The sequence below is a fragment of the Rousettus aegyptiacus genome, unplaced genomic scaffold (assembly GCF_014176215.1).
Source record: "Rousettus aegyptiacus isolate mRouAeg1 unplaced genomic scaffold, mRouAeg1.p scaffold_m13_p_1, whole genome shotgun sequence".
Classification (NCBI taxonomy): Eukaryota; Metazoa; Chordata; class Mammalia; order Chiroptera; family Pteropodidae; genus Rousettus; species Rousettus aegyptiacus.
Genome location: NW_023416284.1, coordinates 125,943,728 through 125,949,340, shown reverse-complemented (window position 1 = coordinate 125,949,340; position 5,613 = coordinate 125,943,728). Strand labels below are relative to the sequence as shown.

The 5,613-nt window shown below is 38.8% G+C and overlaps 1 pseudogene; it reads left to right on the top strand.

The window, feature by feature from the left end:
• The first annotated feature begins 4,156 nt into the window (after positions 1 to 4,156).
• LOC118605399 lies at positions 4,157 to 4,278 on the top strand (annotated as a pseudogene).
• The last annotated feature ends 1,335 nt before the right edge of the window (positions 4,279 to 5,613 follow it).

The window sequence follows — 5,613 nt, the reverse complement described above, 5'->3', positions numbered from 1 at the left end:
CTACTGTAATTGTATGGCCTTATCTATTAAGAAGTTATATATTTATGCATGTTTCTAATTTGAAATACACATATAGCAATAATTTTGTGCCAAGTATCATTTTAATCACTTAGAGAAAATTTCCCATTTGTCAGTGTAAACACCAATGTGTTTATTTTCTACTTTGAAAATTCTTTTTTTTTTTTTATTTCAAACTCAGGAACATGCTTTCATAGATAGTTAATGTTTTTGTTCTTGTTTGTTCTAACTGGTTCATATAAGTGTCACATGACCATACTCCTGCCTTCTGATTTTAACAATGAAAGTCCATTACAATGGGCTTCAGTATTAATTAAATAATAGTATTCAAATGTAATCCTGCTGCCGCAGCCAAGATATCATGAAGCTCTCCAACCTTTTGGGGCTATGTCATTTTATGTCCCACAAAATGAATGAAGTCCTGTGTTTGCTCCCCAACATCTTTGAAAATTTTTCAAGGATTCACAATTCTTAGGGTCCTAGCTGCCCGCTTCTCCACCTAACTTCCTCCTAACAACCCTCTCGGTGTGAACAGAGCTGCCCTTTTCTCACAGAGCTCCACCTGGGAACTCTACCTCTCCTCTTTCATGCTCCTGAGAGCACTATTTTCACAAAGCTGTTACCTGTAGCAGACTTTGATTTGCTGTTTTGAGTGAGGGATGGCGTGGTAAGAGAAGATGGAGTGAAAGGTACACAATAACAGTAACTTCAACAGAGAACACAAAATACCTTGAAAAAATTTCAGACATCACTATTCCTGGCATTTATGGGCCATTTCCCACTATTGAGCATTTCTCACTGCTTGTCTTGAGCCATATTTTGAGGTTTCTCTCTTCCATGACTCTCATTGCTTTCCTTTTCGCAATTTCTCAGGCCCTTTACTCATTTACTCACTCCTCTTTTCAAGGTTTCTCGCAGAAATACAAATGTATTCTTACTTTTCTCTCTCTCCCTTTCTCTTCCTCCCTTCTTCTCTCTCAGGCAATGACAAGTGGGCCTCCTTAACCAAGATAACCATCTCATTGTGATATTTTCCTAAAAAAAGCCATTACCCCAGGATTGAATTATGAATTCCTCATGATAGTTCCAGAAATTCTATGTAGAAGGGGCTTTGTAAGTTTAGTCTAATTGAAAGGGAATTGAGAAAACTTGGCTTGAAATTGTGTTTGCATAGCAAACAAACAATTTTTAACTTACCTATACATCAGCCAAAGTCCTGGCAGAAATCAATATTCCACTCAAAGGGATTTAACTGAAGAGAATTTAATTACGGGACTGTTTTCAGAAGTGTGGACAGGTTAGAGAAACCAACAAGGAACACTGAGGCACCTAGGGACCAGTGACAGTGGGAAGCCATTGCACCCCTAAGCCTGAAGGAGGGAGGGAGGGAAATAGTATCTTTGAGCCTGGTGAGAGCTGTAGCTGTGGAAGCACCAGTAAGAGCTGTTATTTTAGGTGTTACAGGCACCAAAGCAGGGAGGAAGAAGAAGTACCCTGCTCTCTCATTCTTCTTGCCTTCCAGGCTCTTGCAGGTGCTCCCCATGGGCCAAACCCAACTAGATGCCAGAGGGCAGGGGAGCCCTGGTGAAGTAGTCTGCAGGGATTCCCCACCCCTGGCTCAGAACAGGTGTGGATGGGGGTGGGTGATAGAGAATAACCAGAACATATTGTATATCTATTTGGGGGTAACTCTGAAAACAGAAATGAAGAAGATCGAGGACAACTCAACCACTGCTGGCCACTTCCTAGAAGACGGAAACAATTGCAGATAAATTTTATTTCACAAAGAAACTTTTCTCTCCTAATATGCTGTAGTGCTGTTAAGAAGAGAGAGGTTAGGCCTCACTTTCTTCCCTATTTCTGAGAAAAGGTCTGAGTTACAGACAGAGCAAGGTGCAAGGGAAATATTCAAACAGTGTTCACCCTGGCCTTATCACTAAGACTCTCACCTCCTTTGCACCACGGGTTAGCTTAAAACACTCTGTATTATATAAAAAATAGAAAATCAATTTTTGACACATAAAGCTAACCAGCAACAACCAATCCAGAAGTCAAACACAATTAAGGAGGTGCACTTTAGAACTTTTAATTCTTTTTTATTACATCTAAATGCAAGCTCTCAACCAACCATGAGAAGAGTTTACATAACTGTTTGAAATCAGTGGGGTAAAAACAGATTACCAAAATGTGGAGAACGGATGTAGGATTGAGTCTTTCCTCAGGGCTGAATACTAATTTGAGGGAATGTTTCTGTTTCTTTGCATAGAAGAGACTCTACAAGGTAAGCCCGCTGCTCTGCACTCTTTCATCTGGTTGTGTCTGCAGTTGCCCGAGGAGTGAAGGAAGAATTTTTGGAATGAATTTTGGTTCAACCCAACTCCCTAGATGGGTCAATGACGACCTCAACTTTGAGGAGCAATCATAGCATGAAGATATGGCTCTGACCTGCATGTAGCTGGGGTATATGTACGATGGTGTCAAAGAGAGACTATCATGAAATTTCTTAAGAGGAAAATATTGTCCTCTGTAAAGTTAACTCTGGTTTAACTTGAGGAATAAAAAAGAGAAGTATCCTTGGACATGTTGCTCAAGATCCTTCACATATTTGGTGTCTAGGATAGCCTGTAGAAGAGGTGCTAAAATAACTGACTGAATAATCATTTAATTAAACTCTAAAATCCACTAAGGGGTGAGCTGAGTGCTTTACATTAATCACCTCAAAATATCTGGAGGATGTATGCTAAAATATCCCTATTTTATAGGGGAAAAAAAACAGGTTGAAAGAAATTATCGGTTTGCTCAAAGACACACAACTTGTACATAGAAAAACTGATATTAAAACCCAGTTCTGTCTATGTTCAAAGACTTTGCTCCTAACAATCACACCACACTGAATGAATGTGCCAGGGAGTTTAGAAGGAGGGTAATGAGATAGTATATCAGATGGATGGTTAAAGTTGTTTCCAGAACTATGAATCCATATGCAGGGATGAATTTAATTAATCAGAACTCTTGGCTAGAAGTGATAGAAACCCAATTTAAGCTAGCCGAAGCTAGAAAAAAAAAATTAATTTATTGGCTTATTTAACCTAAAAGTCAAGGGTTGGTAGCTTTTAGCGTAGAACTAGTTTCATCTATTAATTTTGCTTTTTTTTTTTTTTTTTTTTGGATGTTCGCTTTAATTTGTAGGCTGGCTGTGTCCACTTTGGAGAAGATGAGTCCTGACAGCACCAGACTTACATAGTTTTTGTTGTTCATGACCTCAAATGAATAAAAAATCCCTGCCCCTGATCATCCATAACAATTCTTGAAAAACATTGGCTCTGCTGGGATCGCATGCTCATCCTTGGACTGATCACTGTGTTTGAGGGGGAATGCAATGCTCTTACTGACCAGCTTGAGTCATAGGCTTGCTCTCAGTGGGACAGGCAAGGCTATGTGATTGACAGCCCCAACTGTTAAGAAACAGTTCCCAAAACAGAAGGAGGCTGGACAAGTTTAAAAAGAAAAAAAGGTCAGAAAATAAAAATGGGTACAAAAATTACTAACTTGCTAACTAAATAAACAAACGGCAGTCTCTAATTATGGGTAGCTAAATGAAGGATGTGAGACAAGCATATGAGAAAACATTGCTTGCTACCTCGTTGAGTAAGAGATACAATGTGTTAAAAATAGCTCCCTTGAGAAGAGCACACTGCTTGAACAAAGATAAAGAGATAGCTTCCTTATTCTTAAAATATAAACCAATACTACTAGAATAATGATAACTTCCATTCATGAAGCATTTTTTTTTTTTTTTAGCAAGGATATCAGTAATCTCTATAGACATCAATTCACTCATTACTCTGAAAACAAAAAGAATAGTTTAGGAGTAAGAGCCATTACTATTATTTAAAGGTGAGCAGGGGATATATATATCTCGCGCGTGCACGCGCGCACGAGAGAGAGAGAGAGAGAGAGAGAGAGAGAGAGAGAGAGAGAGAAATGGAGGGAGGAAGTGGAGGAGAGAGAATATGGATATGAATATGAATATAAATATGAATGGGAGAGTGAGAATGACAATATTGTATAAAGATAATGCCTGGTAGACTGAACAGGCAATTTTAATTTTGAAACTCTCCTCACAGAATAGTGTCTGGTCTACGGCCATGCCATCCTGAACACGCCCAATCATTCTGATCTCGGAAGCTAAGCAGGATTGGGCCTCGTTAGTGCTTGGATGGGAGACCAACCACCTAGGAATACCGGGTGCTGTAGGCTTTAAAAAAAAAAACAACTAGCGTCTGGAGGCCTACTTCTGGATTCTCTCAAGCTCAACATCCTTCTCGAGGTGCTTTTCCAGAAAATCTGAGATCTCAGCTTTTGCCCTTTGGATTCTTCTCTCCAACCTCCTTCCTCTGACTCAAGGAGTCTTGACTAAGAACTTGAGGTTAATATTGTAGATTAACTAGCCCAGGGAGCCTTTTCCTTACTCCAGTCTCCTCCCCTCCTTCCTCCAGCCACCCGAGAAACTAAATTTTTAGACTTCTCAGCTGGCATTTCTTTGGCGCTTTCCTCTATTACAGAACTCTTCTTATTTTGTTGTCCTATTTATTTATATGTGCATCTTTCCCCATTTTCTCCCAGCCCTCCATCATTGACAAAATAAAAGTTCATGTTAATTCATTTTTGTATCAACAGAAGTTTTTACACTGCCTGACATATAGTAGGTACTCAAGAAATATTGGTTAAGTGAATGAGAATTTGACCATTATTTGTAAAATAATTAGTCTCTGTTTTGTTACGAAATAGAATAGAATTCAGGGAAATTTTTGCAGAACTCAAAGAACTATGGACATTCTAACATAATTAAATAGCTAAATATGTAATTATAAACTGAGTCTCATACTAGATTTCATTATGGAAAAGTGGTAACAGTATCAAAGAGTTAAGGAAAGCAGTAAGATACATACCTTTAGAAGAGCGTTGGCATCCAACAGACATGGGTTCTGTTACTGGCTATTCTGATTGTTATTACTGCATAATGAATTACCCCAACACTAATATAGCAACCAAGTAGTTGTCTCTTGGAGTCTCTCATACATTTGCAGTCAGACATGGGTTGCTGGCATCTGAAACCTCAGCTGTACTGGAAACATGGCTGACAGTCCATGCTGGGCTGATGACCAGAGGGCTTATATATGGCCTCTTTAGCATGGAGGTCTCAAGATGGTCAGATTTCTTAAATGCTGGTTAGCTTCTACCAAAATAAACATCGCAAAAGCCAGGTGGAAGCTGCATCACCTTTTCTGACTTAGCCTCAGAAGTTGCTCCATGGGAGCATAATTTTAGAACTACATTCTAACAATTTTTTTTTAGGGCACAGTCATTCCAAGTTCCAATCAACTGACTCAGATGTGAATTTTTGGAACCCAACCTGTTTGTAACTGCAAAGTAGTCTCCCTATGTGTGCATGTATATCTATTATGATAGTATCAACCTTGCTATTCTGTCAAAGAGATAAAAGAAAGAAAAACAGTTTATCAGAAAAAAGTTTATTAGCCATTAAATGATATGACTTTGCATTATGCTAAAAAAAAAAATACCAAGAGAGAG